Raw genomic sequence first — 16,656 nt, forward strand, 5'->3', positions numbered from 1 at the left:
AAGTTGGAGCCTCTCAGAGTGAGGCTCCTCAGGTACTCGTGCTGTGTGCCATTTGTTTTCTAGCTGTGTTTGAAGCCATTAAAAATATTACCAGGGACTACTGAGCTGGGGCTTTTCCCATATGTATTAGACAATTTACAATACAGATTTACTGTACAATTTACCTTATAAAACGATCCGATTTATTAATTCTCACGGTACCTTGGCAAAATAGCATCCTTTTGTCTCTTCAGTCTGGCTCTTTACCAGACTCACTTTATCATGCCAGCCTGTTACCTTTTTCCTGATTTCTTTCAAAAATAGACTCCTTACAAGCTCTAGCACTCCTCACCTGCAGCAAACCAATAAATTAATAGTGGAGGGAAGAGATCATTTGGAACATGGATAAGAGGAATGTGCACCAAGCTGCCTGTGCTGTCAGGCTTCTCATTGCACCTCCCTGTCTCTTCCAACACTGATCGCAACATCTCTGCCCTGCCTTTTTGCAGGTATGTGTGGTGTGCATAAATCAGTGGCCACAGAGCTAAGCAGGAGAAGATGAGGGTCCCTATTTCACATGCTGCCAGCCAGGATGGAGCCTGGTTTGCCTGAGGTCACACAGAAATCTGGTGCAGGACTGGAGCACAGGTGTTTCCTGACCACAGGCTGATTCTTCTGAGGTGCTTCAGCACAATGTGTGTTGGTATCTCCAAGCTGCTGGTTTCTCCCTGCTGCCATTCTTAGTCTCTATCGTTTAGTCCATGATTGGTAGGAGAAGCTGAGAATCCCTTTTGTGTGTGAACACAGTGATTCTTGCTGAACATCATATGGTTGTTCCTAAAAGTGGGACTCTAGGTTCCTATTTAAAGTAATTTATTAATGTTGTTGATGGAGTTGCATTTGCTCAGTGTCACTGCCAAAATTTCTGTAAAGCACTGTCATATGAGCACAAAGCAAAATTTACATTGTTTGGGGGAAAAATACCAATGTTGCCATCTTTACTGTGAGCACGTCAGTTGCTCTTTATTGCTTTTTAAATTTGATTTTGTTGTTGTGTGGCGAGCTTTTCAATAAACATGGTGGTTTCATTTCTATAACACTAGAATTATTGTTAATGCCCAGGTTCATACTGCGAATTACGTATGTAATATTGTGTCCAGTGGGATCCTGTATCACAGAATTTGCATAGTTATGGTGCTGGTGACATCGTATCTCATACAAAGAACCCAGGGACCTGATACAATATCAGTAAAACTGTCTCCTAGGTATGATTCAAACAGTTTTATTAGCAACATATGGGGTATGAAGGAGCCACAGAGGGTAGTTTTGAGTGTAAGGGTGCTGGCCTATCTTTTTCAGCCTGTAATTATATCAGTCCTCTTCTATGGCATTATTTGTTGCTGCTCTGGGATTGCAGAAAAAATAACTACTAATATGATGACACAAAGGATCAGAATAAATTATAATTGTTGACTTTACAAGAAATTCATTGGCAAAAAGGCTTACTGTCCAAAGCTCAGATGTCATTTCTGGTGCAGCTTCAGAGCTAAGCCACTGCACTAAATAATATAGTTTTGAAAGTGTTAGGGTTTTCTGGCAACCTTATCCTGCTGTATTGGATGCTTTTGTGATCTGACAGATACAAGGAAGAAACTTTTTGGCTGCATTTTGGTTTTTAATCTTAAGCTAAAGGAGTGCATTTTGTTTAATTGATAGTGGGATATTGAACTCTTGTTCCCCAAATGGAACATATTCTAATTAATCATCTTGAAATAAAGAGTTCATAATTTAAATTATGACATTAAAAACTTGCGAAAATATAATTAGAAAATTACCGTGGTGCTCTGTTTAGTTGTACTTCTTAAAGTCATGAAATATAAAAAAATATCTTCTACATGTTGTAAAAATGATAAAAGTTTGGGGGTTTAATGTTTCTGCCAGTTGGCTGAAGAGCCAGAGTGTGTATGTAGCTATTAAAGAAAAATAGTATTTGACTGATTCTCAGATAATGTTTTAAAATCTGTGTGTTTTAAAACCCTGGGCTGGGCAACTTCTCTACACAAGAGCCTGGGTAGGGAGTTGGGACTGTTATTTAGGCTTTAGTCAGAGTTACTTCTGAACATTTTTATTTCTCATTGAGGTTTAGCGTGGAACAAACAGTCTGGGACCTCTGTGCTGCTTCACTGATGTGGAAGCATCTTTTCCTCTCCTTGTTTCCATTTCCAACACGACTGTGTTGATCTTACTGTGGTTGCAATAATATAATAAATACATAATTTTATCTGGAAGGGATCCTTAGAATTGTTCATCCCTTGTTTTCAGGTAGGATGAAATTTTTTGAATCATTCCTGACTTAATTATACATTAAACACACTAGTTAAAAAAAAAAATCTAATTTATAACTTAATTGCTAAACTACTTTAGGGTTCAAACTCTCTGCTGGAACTTCGTTTTTTGTGAGCTTTTCTGACTTCCAGAAACTTTTGAAGATAATTACGGGTGATTGAGGAGCTATTCTAACTTGTTCCCATAGTATCCAACAGTAAAAGTCCTCAGACTTTGCCAGTTTGTATTTGTTTTGAAAAATATCCTCTCATCCTGTATCTGCTTTATCTCTTTGGCTGCTTCGAGTGGAAGTGCTCACAAATTTGCTGCTGTTGAGAATCTCAAGTTCTTCTGTGAAAACTGAAGTAAAATCGTAATAAGCCTTGTAATTTTGAGAAATAAGTAGAAACATGTAGTGAGACTTGTGATTGAGAAGTGGACAGATGTCAGCTTGTAGGTGCATAAACATCACAATCTTCTGATCTTTAGTGCAGTTGTCCCCTGGCTCCAGCACAACCAGCTACAGGGCGAAATGGTCATTTCCAGTGTGCCTCAAAGTCAGCTTGCTCTTTAGACATCATTAAGCATAAACTTGTAGTGTTTTAATGCAATTTTTTTTGCCTTTTTAATGCCATTTTGCCTTTTTTCATATTTTTTCTCCTTTCCCATATCATTTGTTGTTTGGAGTAGAAAGTTCACACCCACTTTGCTAAAGATGGTAAAGAAGTGATTTTTGAAAGTGACTATTAAATAAAAAAAAGTTATATAAACATATCTGGACATCACATCATAGGGACTTCAGAGCTGTCTCAGGAGCCTCTAGAGCCACTCATGTTAATTGTTGCATATCTTGTAAATGTGTTTATTTGAAAGTACTGGAAGCCTTCCAAGAAATTTCTGTATTTAAAAGGGCAAAAAGGATGTCACAGTGGATTTAGTCCAGGACAAAATAAAGTAAAGGTTAACTTGGACTTCCATCAGTAAAAGCTTAAAAGCTAAAAATAAAAATAAATGCTGGTCACTATGGTTTTGTGATAGAAGGATTTGTGAGACAAAGCTGATTTTTTTTTTTATAGGATTGTGTGTCTGGCCTTTATTGCTGTATTTAACTAATTTCTTTTGAAGCACTGAAGTTTGGCAATGCAATATTTTGTATTTTGATATAAAAACTGAGGTCATATGTAGCTGAGACAGAAAATATTAAAAATGTCCTGTTGCTTAAAGTGTAACTTTTAATGAGATGAGAAAGGCCTACACCTTGTGGTTCCCCAATGTGTTCATGGCCCACTTAATCAGCAATTTTATTGTGATATAATTTTTGCAGCTTTATTTTTCAGATGATGCAAAGAATGCTGGAGAAATACATCTGCAGTTAGTCACATAGTTTAGTCATCAAAATACAGGAACGCTGTAGTTGGGCCAGAAAACCAGGGTGGGAAACCCCACTGTGAGAATACAGGGGTGACACGAGGGGAGGCAGAGAGAGCTGGGACAGTTCAGCCTTGAGATGAGTGGGCTCGAGGGCACAAACTGAACTAGAGGAAATTCTGTTGCAATGAGAAGGTTTTTTCTGTCAGTGGCCAAACACTGGAACAAGCTGCCTTCAGAAGCTCCATCTGTGGAGATAATCAGAACTGGAGGTGGTCCTGGGGACCCTCCTGTTGTCTGGTTTGGGCAGAGGGTTTGGTCTGTCACTCTCTGGAGGTCCATGCTTGTAGGATCACCTGTTTGCCTGTATCTCATGTGTGGTCTGTCTCCACAGACATTATTAGACTAGGAAAGGTATTTGGATAAAAATTGTGTGGTGCAGTATTTGGATGGATCTTCTTCACAAAATCACTGAATGGTTTGGGTTGGAGGAGACCTTAAAGGTCATCCAACTCCAACGTCCTGCCATGGGTAGGGACACCTTTCATTAGACCAGGTTGCTCCAAGCCCCATCCAGGGCTGGTCTTGGGCACTTCCAGGGATGGGGAGACTGCAACCCATCTGGGCAATGTTTAGCCTCTTCTTAGCCTAAAACAGTTATAAAGTTAGATCAGATGAGCTCAAATTCTCTTTTCTTTTCTCCCCCCAGCTCTGTTTAGATTGAAGAATGCTACTACACTCAGGAAAATCACACTTTGAAATCTGTCCATTGGACTGAAGCAGATAGGATGGGTTGGAAGAAATACTGCTCAACACTGAGATCCACAGCCAAGATTCCCAGACTGCTTTGGTGAAGAGCTCTGAAGCAGCACCACCTGGTATTTTACTGCTGCCAGTTATGAATGCAGGTAATAATGCTTCTGATAAATATGTGTTTGTTAGAGGAAAAGGGGAGAGAATTCCCTGTGTGAGAGGCTTGATGGGTTTGAAATTCTTGATGTTATTAAATGTCTGCTAATGATTCTTTTACTCTGCTTGCCCTGAAATGATGGCATGGTTCACATTGTACTTCCAGTACATGGTAACTCTGACAAGGTTACAGGTTTTGGGAATCAGAGGAATCGTTCTTTCAACACACAGTTAGCAACATGTTTGATTTCTCTTTTTCTCCTTTTCAATCAAAGCCTGGGTTCGTGTGGTTGCAGCAGAGAGGGGAGATGTTGAGATCATGAATGAAGTATGTCTGCTAACAATTAGGCTGCACCTGTACTTCAAGTAGACTGGCTTCATGTGGCTGTAAAAGAGTGACAGACTTAAGTGACAGCTGGGACCTACAGCAAAATAGAAAGGGGTGACCAAAAATATTTGGCCATTCAGATATATATTTATTTACCACTCTGCTGCCTCCCCCCAAAAAATCAACATATGTTCAAACTAATGGTAGGCAGCAGTGAAATGAGATTGTATTTTATAGTTTTGGTTGGGAAAATTAGTTTCCCTCACACTGAGAATTAAAAATTTGGTTGTATCTTCAAGTTATTATTTTAACTTGTTTCCTCTAAAACTGCCCTAAGCCTGGGCTGTTTAAGGAAAAAAGCTGGTGTGACATAGGGTGTGTCAGTGCCATTCCTTCTCTTCTCCCCTTTCTTTTCCAGTAACTTCTGAATTCATCAGGCAACCTGTACTGAATTTACCAGAAGAGTAGGTGCTACAGGAAATAACAGACTTTCAGCTACTCACATGAAATCCGTGCCAAGGACTCTATATTTTTAAGCTGTGAATTCACTTATGATTAATGTTTTAATTATTTGTTTGTGTCCTAATTTCTGCCACGTTTCAAATTTAATTAAGTTTGAGATACAGGAGTAAGCAACAAACTCCAGGCCTTTCCTTCTTTCTCAAATTGCTTACAATCACCACGGTGCTTTCTCACCAGGGGGTTTTGCCAGAACTGTGATGCCTCTGAGGCTGCTTCTTGCACAGAAGTAGCCTCATGAATTGCCCAGAGATGAAAGTCACCTAACCATAAAGGAATGTTGTGTTCTGGTGTGTGTCATCAGGTAGAAGGGGACAGGTAGGAGGACACCTCTGTTCTGAGCTGGGGACAAACAGCCTCATGTGGGGAGAGCAGTGTCTTTGTCTCCCAAATGAGAGAACATGATGTGATGAGAAAAAAAGAAATGCAGTTCACACAGATATTGCATGGTGTTTTTTTTTAATCAAGTTCTAAAAATTGTATGTTTTGAATTCCTCCTGATGTTCAGCCTATGATTTGCATTATATAGGATAAGGTTTTCAAAACTTGGAGTCTTTGAATAATTTGAATGGCAGTTCAGTCATTCAGATGTCCAAGTTTCATTTCAATGCCATGGAATTCTCACCTTCTCCTTTGAAAATGGAGCTGAAAGTTACTCAGATATTTTTTCTAGAATACTTTAATTATGCACAATTTCATCTGGTGTGAAACACAGGCACTGAAATACCCTGAGCACAGGCAAAGCAGTCACAAGCCTGAGGGCAAGTGGGTATTTATTGGGGTGAGTGCAGATCAGATGGACACCACCAGTGCTGCCCTTGGAGGTGACCAACTTCCAGGGTGTCTCATTATTCCAGGTGTATCCTGGGTAGGTAAGCACAACCTGTCCATCTGTGGCTCATTTCACACTTCAGTGTGCAGCTAAGTGACTCCATAAATGTTACTGATTTCCACATGCAGGCTTTGGCACCCAAGTGTTATTGTTAAGTGTAAAAAAAAAATAGAGGGTTGACGTCAGCCTACCTAATTTTTCAAAATTATTGGAGGCTTACAAATGATAAAGCTTCATTCAACACCAGGAAAGGTGAAAGAGATTTTTCCCTGTGAAAGTGGGGAGGCTCCAGCACAGGGTGCCCAAAGAAGCTGTGGCTGCCCCTGCATCCCTGGAAGGGTCCAAGACCAGGCTGGATGGATCTTGGAGCACCCTGGGACAGTGGAAGGTGTCCCCTGGTTGTGGCAGTGGATTTGAACAAGCTGTTCTTGAAGGTCCCTTCCAATTAAAATAATTCTGATATTCTGCAGTTTTCTACTGCTCTGTAGATCGTTGCTGCTAGAAGCTTTATTTTTTCTGAATTATGAAAGCACAGCACTTTAAAATCTCAGGAATATATCTTAGAGCAAAGCGCAAAACCCTGAGTTCGGTGAGGAAGGAGCACAGACACTTGAATCGTGTGGTTACTGCTGTGAATGTACCTCAGACACTAAAACTAGAGCCCTTTCTCACGCTTTCCCTAAGCAGAAGAAAAGGCAAGTGCAGACCTTGAACTGGTACATGGTATGTACTCATATCTCTTTGTACATAGGCTGATAGGTTTTTTTTCTGGCAACTTAAATTTGAATGTTATCTACTGGAAATGTCACAGGATTCTGGTAAACAGGTAATAATTATTTCTAGGTGATTTCCAGTGTGTCAGTCATTAACTCACTGTTTCAGCTCACTTGGTGACACTATCTTAGTTTTTTTTTTTTTTTTGTTAATGAGACAATGCTGGTGTAGTTACTCAGATGTTTACTGGGAAACAACAACTGGATGGTTGCTAACTGAAACCTGCCAGTTCAACTGGGCCAACGTGCTTGATAGGACCCTGGTGTAGTCAGAATACATCTTGCAGGAGTAAATCTTAAAATGCCAATTTTGTATCTTTTATTGTTGGGGTTTGTTTGTTTGTTTGTTTGTTTGTTTAATTTTTCATAAATATAGTCTTAGAGCAGAGCAATTCTAAGCATGTCTTATGGGCACACTTACAAACAATTTGAATATATTGCTTAGGATGGGCTCAAAGATATAGAAATGTGTATTTTTATTTATTGTCCTGGTTTAGAAAGGAAGTGAGTTTTTTGGGAGTTTGGTGGTCAACATCCCTTTGGTGGTACATCCCTTCACTTTAGGGATATTTAACTTTTACTGGCCTACCTTGTAGCACAATAGGGATGTGGATCTGTAGGAAGCAATATTCTCACTGAGGCAGCCTGTGCAGAAGTCTTGATCCTGGCTCACCTGTAGCATCCAAGTTGTGGAATAAACTCTGGATTTTAGTGTGTGGTAGTTTTGCAGCACTGAATGAGCTTTCTAGGCCGACTGGTTCATCTCAGGTTAGAATGGAAACTAAAACCCCTCCCTGCATGTAGAGGGGGAAGCCTAAAGAGGAAATAATGACTTAAAATATGCTTTCATCTGCTGTACTGAAAGAAGATAAAGGTGGGTTGGCTTTTTTAAAGAAGTTTTTAATCAGACAAGCTGCGTTTTGTCATGTAGTTCTTTGGCAATTTAATTACAGCCTTAAAAATGCGTGACTGTACAGTCCTGAAAGCATTTGACTAAACCTAATTGTGTGTTCTGTGGTCAGCAAAAACTGATTGGTGGGGTTGCATGTTTTTAGTCTGTGAGGCTATTGGCAGCTAAAAGAGTTGTGTATTTCTATATCCTTTGTGAAGCTGTAATGAAAATGAAGTTATCATTGTGAAACTTCCAGTTTTGACAGTGAGAATGGCCCTTCGATCTCCGAAGGCTGCTGGATTCTCCATATAAGTTGAAACCATAAACATTTTATGGCACAAGATGAGTTGCTGGGATTCAAACATAAATTTTAGAAAGAAAAAGAAAAAAAAAGAGTGAATGCCTGCATCCGTGAATGTATTGAATTGGTGCAGTAAAGAAGAGCCACATGGTATTTTGGTAACTTCTGGGCATTGGGAAATTATAGATTACAGGTGAATTGGACCTGCAGACATTCTGTGGGTAGGAATGACTTTATTTTAGTCAAAGAGTGGTTTTTGTTCACTTTGAATTGTCCAGATTGCTGAAGAATTTTACCAGATTTAAGTATTTCTATTTATTAGTCATTGTGGAAGCAGAACGGAGTCCAAGACCATGGGCCCAAACCACAGTCTGTAACCTTCTTTTTTGCATAGAAGAGCATACAGGGAAAGAATATTTTCCTGTTCATTCTTTGAAAATGAAAACAAAGGAGATTGACATCCTTTTACTCTTTCAGTCAAGTGTCACTCATCCTGAAGTTGTAATAATCAATTCAGAATGGCTACTTACACTTCTTTACAAAATTGGATGAAAGAGCTTTGCAGATAAGTTAAAGACCACAGGAAAAAAAAGCTCATAACTCCATAACTTTAAACTGAATTAGTTGTTTCTTTGAATTGCTTGTTTTTAGTCATGTTGCCATAGGTATCAAAGCAGAGAGCTATTATCATTCCTTTGTAAGGATTGCTGCTGTTTTACATTCACGTTGCAGCAGATCAAAGGATGGGTCTGCAGCCATGGAGGGGAAGGTGTGTTGTTTCAAAGATATGCAAACACACCTAGAATGAGTTGGTCCAGGTACTGAGGATGCGCTGACAGGGATTTGCAGATGGCTGCAGCATTGTTTCATTCCTGAAAATCTTTATCTTAGTTGCTAAAGCTTTTTTCTGAGTTTTTTTAATCTCTACCAGCTAAAACTTTCTCGGATGCTGCTGCTCCCTACACTTACAGCTTTGCCTTGCTGTTTGGAAAGACCTGGCTTGTTAGCTGCCACTGAATGTTAGTGGTACATCCTGCCCTTACTGACCTGTGTTCAGCTCTGCTTCACACAAAATGATGTCTCCATCTGAAATGATTTGCAAAAAACTATTGAAACTCTTGCTTAGAGAAACTGTGGCTACCCCATTCCTGGGAGTGTCCAAGGCCGGGCTGGATGGAGCTCTGAGCAACCTGGGATAGTGGGAGATGTCCCATGGCAGGGGATTGGAATGAGATGACCTTTGTGGTCTCTTCCAACCCAAGCCTTTCAATGATTAGGGATTTGATACCCTGGAAGAAATCTGAAGACCTCAACATTATTGGAATGGGGGAATGTCTCAGTAGTTTCTGCAGTGATTGTAACCAGCTGTGCATCTCTTTGTAAGCAGTGTACCAATTACTATCAGTCTGTGAATTAAGAGGATGTTTTGGTTCAGTCTTTGGGAAGACCTTAGAAACACCTTCCAATGTCTAATGGGGCTTCAAGAGAGCTGGAGGGCAACTTTGGGCAAGGGCCTGGAGTGGCAGAACAAGAGAGAATGGCTTCATAGGCGTGGAGGGCTGGGTTAGATGGGATGTAAAAACAAAATTCCTCCCTGTGAGGGTAGTGAGGCTCTGGCACAGGGTGCCCAGAGGAGCTGTGGCTGCACTTGAAGTATCCAAGGCCAGGCTGAATGGGGCTTGGAGCAACCTGGTCTAGTGAAAGGTGTCCCAGCCTACGGCAAGAGGCTTGGAACAAGATGATCTTTAAACTCCATTTCCACCCAAACCATTCTGTAAGCAAGGAATAAATAGAAAGATTTAATTGTGGCATCAAAGGTAATGTATCAGGTGTTATTGCAACACATACTGAGAAGTTTTGGTTTAACCTTGTGCATAACTTCATATGTGTGACTGCCAGTAATTGGGGTGTGAGCCACTCATTGCCTGATGCTGCTCCCCATCACAAAGCAGTGATTGTTTTATTTATTTTTCAATAAGCACATCTAGTCAAGTCATGGAAACACAACCAAAATGAGCAGAGCCCCCAGCTCACTCTTGCAAGCAGAGCTGTTGGAACCTGCAGAGATTCTTGTACCAAACCCAGGGTATTTGGGAATGATGATTGTTTTTACACTTGCATCTTTTTGTACTGTTTTTATTTAGTGTCATTTCACTAAATAACAGTTTAGTTTAATCCTAACTTGAAAGACCTGCTTTAAAGCTGCAAGCAGTGACTGATTTTCTTTTGAAGACTTGAATCTATTTACAGAATCTCACTACTGTTTTTAACTAACTTCTTTGCAATGTTTTCTTTCAACTTTGGAAATTCATTAGCTGTAACACCACGTGTAAAATGTCTTCAGTCTTTGAACTGATGTTTTATTTAGAAGCCTGGCATATCTGTGAATCTAAATTAAAAACAAAAAGCCATTTAGTGAGGAAATAGTTAATAACACAGCATTACAAATGGTGTCTGAAGAGGCTTTTAGTTTGCTCAGGAAGTTTTCATTTTCTATAATTTGATGCCTCATTATTTGCAATAGTGAAACTGCTCCTTACCAATCCTACCAATCCCTTATATGAAGGAATGAAAGTGGTGTTGACAGTTCTGGGCGGAAAATACTGAGTTAGGCTTACTGGGCCATATTCTGTATTAAAGTGAAATGTAAGAACACAAACTATTGACAGGAGTGATAATTTCCATATGATTGCAGACAGAATTTTAGTATCTTTTTGGAATGGCTGAGACTCTCCAAAGCTTATGACTAAATGCACTTCAAAACCTTGATGGTCCAAAACTGACATGAAAGAACCTGGAGGTGAGTATTCACAGCTGCTCCAGGAGCTGCACTGATGGTGCTGGTGAGTGATGTTCTCTCTCCAGTTGTATATGGGATAATTTTTGTTCTGTTATTTCAAGATTGGGATTTTGGTATTCACTAAACTTCTCTTTATCATGGATGATTGAACTTAAAAATCTTCTAGTTTGAATAATTATGCTTTACATAGTTTTTCCATCCCAAATTGTTTTAGTGCCATCAGCGCCTAAACTCATAGTGGATAAATTTTAAGGTGATATTGTTTTTAGTTAGTCATTGAGGAAGTTGTTTTAATAATTTTAAAAAAGTTAAGTAGTATATGTAATAAGTTTTCAACTTGTACTTTTTTCTTGTTTTGTAAAACATCAACATTTTTGTCAAAAAATTGTGTGCTAAGTAATGGGTGAATACGATTGGAGTACCTCTCATACAAGGAAAGGCTGACAGAATTAGGATTCTTCAGCCTGGAAAAGAGAACTTCAGGGTGTTGTAATGATGAACTTCCAGTATCTGAAGGGAACCTACAAAATGGAGAGAGGTTATTTGTATGGTCATGGAATGACCAAGGGGGAATGGATTCACACTGTTGGGGACAGAGTGAGATGGGATATTGGGAATGAATTCCTCCCTATGAGGGTGAGGAGGCCTTGGCACAGGGTGCCCAGAGAAGCTGTGGCTGCTCCATGCCTGGAAGTGTCCAAAGCCAGGTTGGACAGGGCTTGGAGCAACCTGGGACAGTGGCAGCTGCCCCTGCCTGTGGCAGGGGTGGGACTGGATGAGATATAAGGTCCCTTCCAACCCAAACCACTCTATGGTTTTGTCTCTTAGTGAATAATATAAAATGACTGTTTGCAAGTCACATTTTGTAACTGCTGCTTCCTCCTAAGCAACATCTTTCAGAAGGTTCAGTGTGTACTCTTTGAATATAAAGCAGTTTGGTAACACTGGAAATGCTTTAGAGAACAGCAGAGAGTTGTTATATTGAAAGACTTGAAGAGGCAATACATTAGGCTAAAAGCAGTGGCAGTACCTGCAGAGCTCACTGTACGTGCCCTTAAGCAAAAGATAATAATTAGTTGGTTGTATTCCCCTGCAAACCTGCCCAAGTGTCGATGTTTATGAATTGCAAAGATCACCAGCTCGGGCTCTGAGCTGCCAGAGTTGTTTATGCCCTTTCAATTTTTAATGTACCTGTAAGATGCTTTGATGAGGGCCTTTAATCCAAAGGGATTTGCATGCCATAATCATACCTCTGGTGATTCCAGCACAAAAGTGAGGGTAGTTCTTCAAAATATTGTGAGTGCTGACTTCCACTTCAGTATTAATAATAAAAATTAAGAACATCTCTGAAAAAGTCTTCATATTTTGTTGGCCAAACAGGATTTGGTTGCTTGTGGGATGATGGTCATTAAAAGTGGTGAAGTATCTGCTGTTGGGTAGCCTGAGGAGTGAGAAGTTGCTCACAGCTTGGGGATACCTGCTTTGCTAATTAGTTCATACACATTCAGCTCAGGCAATTTGCACTTCAGTCAAAAGGAAATATTTGACTAGAATCGACTTTTCCCTGTCATTCTGGTACAGTGGGTGCTGCTGCTGTCTTCCCTAAAACCACAGATATAAGAACTTTGATTTAAATAAAAATAAAATGTAAATTATAATAGCAAATTTATACAGAATAGGAGTATTTTTATGTATAATTTGTAATAAATTAAAAATGTGTATCGTCTATACATGTATATAATTGTTGAATTTTTACCATGTGTATTTTAACGCACATGTACATGGGCTCCTTAAAATTTTGCCATTTTGTTATTTCAGAAGTCTCAATGTTTCATTGCATATTCCTGTAAATACAGCAATACTAGTAAAAAATAAGAGAAAAAATTAGTTTGAGCCTCCTTGTGCCAAATATTCCATGTTTGATGGAGATGTGGTGAGCTGGTGGGTGACCTTGGATTAGCTGAATTTCAGCGGAAAGAAGTAAAATTGTATTTTCTTTTTTACAACTGGAAGATGTTAACATGAAGTCTTAATATGAAACTCATTGAGTTAACAGGTTTGATTTCTGCTTAGCAAAAGAACCGTAAATTTGCACTTGGGGATGGAAGAGAATAATATAATTATTAGTATTAATAACAATTATTTTCCCATCACAGAATTACAAAATATTTGGGTTGGAAGGAGCCTTTAAGTCCTTCTAGTTGGTTTTGGTAAGTTTAAATAAAACATTAGGAAAAAAAAAAGATCATGTGAGTATATATTACCTGTACCATGTTTAAGCCAATTTAAATCTGAGCTATCTCCACTGATGGATAAGAGTGGGAGGAGTTTTTCATCAGGCAAGGCAAAATATCAAAATGAGAAATTACAGTAGCTGGGCTGAGGAGATACAGCTAATTCCTGAGCTGCAGAGCAGGTCTCTAAGAGCTGTGGTAAGGCTATCCTCAGTATAAATACAGCTGGTACTATTTTGGTATAATTCCATTAGTTGTCATGGCTCTGTTTAGGAGATCCCATTGTGCCAGAGTGGGACAGTGCTGGTGGCTTCGTGTGGAGTGTGACTGTAAAGCTGGGACATGTATGTTCATCATCTTATATAAAACATGCATATGCATATAATACTTGTTTTTAAACACCAACTAGGTAACAGAGTATTATTATTCAATGGCTATTATATATCAAAATATGTAATACAGATTATTCCATGTGAGCCCAGTCCTGGGAGCTGTCATGTGAGTAGGTGCAGCTCGAGGGAGGCTGGCAGAAGCAGACCTGGTGTATATTTTAGAAGCCTTTGGTTAACAGCAGCCCTGTGCTTTTCAGCCATGTGCTTTTCTGGAAAACAGCCTTTTCTTAGAAAATTTTAAGCCAAGTGGCATTTTACCTTCAGTTCTGTAGCAGATAAGAATTTTTAGATTGCAAGAGATAATGTATCATGTGTTAGTAGCCTCCATCACAGTTTCTTAGTAAATCTCCTCTAGCAGGTTTTTCAAAGTTTTAGTTATGATCCATTAATGTAAAATGAGTTAACTTAACCTCAGATATTTCTCAAATGATGGTGTGAGCAGAATCTCTCATCCTGGACTTTCCTCCACTGCTTACTTTTTTCTGGTTCTTCAGGTAAAATAAAGTTACTCCTCTGCTCTAACAACTCTACAGAATTCACACCTTGTTTTTTTTAATTACCTGTTTTCAAACATAGCTACCTATTTTCTGAACACTTAAACACAGGGCAGTAAAGTGATTTAATTGTAAAATGCAGCCCTATCTAATACCTTATATTTATTTTACTGATCATTTAATGGAGGTGCTGCTGGGATAATTTGCTAGGTTGGTGAAAATTGAAGGATCTCTGTAACAAAAAAATACATCTTTTTGCAGCAAAAAATTAGTCCATAAAGTTATTTGGAACATTCTGGCAAAAAATTGCCTTACTGGTTTAATTTAGTTGAAATGGTGTGTACAATCCCTGTAACCTTTAGACAAAAATAAATAAAATCTACAAATAAAGAGGTTTACACATGCATAATATAAATTCTATGAACATAACTGGTGCATTGAAGAGACTGAACAGCAGCTGTCAGAATTCTGTAAGAAAATGATTCCTCAGAGTTGTGAAACATGAAGAAAAGCACCTGTGGAGTCCCACCTAAACCTTGTAAACAGGACATTTTTTTTTTTCTTCTGCAAGAGGTAAGCAGTTGCTGCGGAGTGTTACTACTTCTGTGATAGTTGATTCATCCCTTTGCTATGCAAATTTTAAGTATACAAGGACTCAGTACTTTTATTTAAGAAATATGCCTGCAGGCTGTATTGGTAGGCTTTAGGGAGATATCTGGTTTGGTGTGAAATAAATAGTTGTTCAAAGATCACATGAATTTATGTCTTAGAAGATGAAAAGTGACGCTGTGAGCGTTTTGAGAGCATCCCTCCCTGTACCCAGCACGTGAGCTCGCCCCTTGGTTTTGGTTTTTCAAAGAAACCTCACCAACCTCTTGGAAAATGAGAGCAGCAATGTGGCACCTTAGAAATGCAAGAATTAGGGCTTGAATTTGAGGCACCCCAAACTCTGGGGGTTTGATCCTTGGAGTAGATCCTCACTGGTCCTGGTTGGAGCAGTAGTTGCCTTTGCTCCAGCTTCTGTCTTCAGCCCATTTGAGGCCTCAGCTTTTAATAAAGGGATTTAAATGACATATTTCAGGTTTATGTGCTAGTTGTAGGCATCCAAGTCTGCATAATTTGAGTAAAACAGGAGAAAAAAAAACCCAACAAACCTGAGAGCATTTGAATGAGAGACAGCTTTGGTATTTACAGTTGGTGTTGAAGATCTGTCTTGCTAAGGAGAGCAAAGCATTTGCTTAAAAGCTATTTGCTGCCTAATATGAGCTACATTTTAATATACAAAGGTATAATACAAATTTAATAAAAATTACGTTGTAAGCCAGCTATTTGATTAAGCCCAGCCCCTTTTTATTCTGTTACTTCTCCCTACAGTGTGAAATTCACCCTTGGTGCAGTTTTCTTATCCTTTCTCTCACCCAGCATCCTTCTTTCTGAAGTAGATTCTTTTCTGCTGCAGAGGAACAACATGTTTGGGAAATACTTATTTATTTTCTGTGAATAACTTTTTCTTCATTTGTATAACTGTGGTGAGGACTTTTATGCCTTAATGATCTAAATGAAAGAATTTAACTTGCTTGTTACCTTTTGGTATAGATGACTGCTGCTTCTGACTTAAAATGTAAATCAGCCCAGAAATGTACATGCCTGAACTTGTTTATTGTGTGTGTACTCAGGTAATAGTCACTGAGCTTAAAAATTCTGATGCTTGTCTACATGAAAAAGTCATTACAGTGATTTAAAGAGTTGATGGCAATAAATTGCTCTTCTTTAGGTGGGATGGCAGCAGCCCTTCCTTGTGGGCTTCCTGTGTCTCCTTTTCCCTACCTCCCCCAAATGCACTTCCTCATGTTAACTTTGTCATTTTTAATTCTGTCCTATTGTTTCCAGTGAGAGGGATTAGTAAAGATAAATTTTAGCTTTCCTAGCATTAACTTTAGCTTATATCTGTCACATGTTTCCTAGCTAAACTAAATACTGCTTTTTTTTCCTACTCTGTCACACTCCATTTGTAAGAACCAGTCTACCTAGAGTTGGGTACTGGGTTTTTAATGAGGAAAAATGATTGATAGTTGTATCATTTCAGAAGTTTGATATATTTTTTTATGCTGCTAGCCTTTCCTGATTGTCAGTGGCCATGGGAACAGTGTGGAGCTGAGGGGCCCCCGTGTCTGGTGTTGCTTGGTGGAGGTACAGCTGCCAACCCAATGGCCTGAATGACCTCACCTGGCTGCTGGGAACTTCCAGATAGTGCCAATTAGGCATGGAAGCAATTAAAATAATGTACTTGGCACTGGTGAGGCCACATTTCAAACACTATGTTCAGTTTTGGGCCCCTCATGACAAGGACATTGAGGGGCTGGAGTGTGTCCAGAGGGAAGGAATGGAGCTGGGGAAGAGTCAGGAGCACAAGTCTGATGAAGAGCAGCTGCGGGGCTCAGCCTGGACAAAAGTCATAAATTGGTTGGTCACACTTTTCACCAGCTTTTATTAAAAAAAAAAAAAAATTG

At 39.2% G+C, this 16,656-nt stretch overlaps 1 protein-coding gene across 10 annotated transcripts in view; it reads left to right on the forward strand.

Moving 5' to 3' along the window:
• The window catches only part of GTDC1 (glycosyltransferase like domain containing 1), a 274,478-nt gene that overhangs the window by 17,646 nt on the left and 240,176 nt on the right, over positions 1-16,656 (forward strand). For 9 of the 10 annotated variants that reach the window (XR_012581891.1, XM_074547857.1, XM_074547860.1 and 6 more), the window contains one exon: positions 4,382-4,580. The gene's annotated coding sequence lies outside the window, so the exon portion shown is untranslated. The remainder of the gene's footprint in view (positions 1-4,381; positions 4,581-16,656) is intronic. The other variant, XM_074547858.1, reaches the window with a different exon arrangement.

This window comes from Zonotrichia albicollis, chromosome 10 (assembly GCF_047830755.1).
Source record: "Zonotrichia albicollis isolate bZonAlb1 chromosome 10, bZonAlb1.hap1, whole genome shotgun sequence".
In the NCBI taxonomy this organism is placed as follows: domain Eukaryota; kingdom Metazoa; phylum Chordata; class Aves; order Passeriformes; family Passerellidae; genus Zonotrichia; species Zonotrichia albicollis.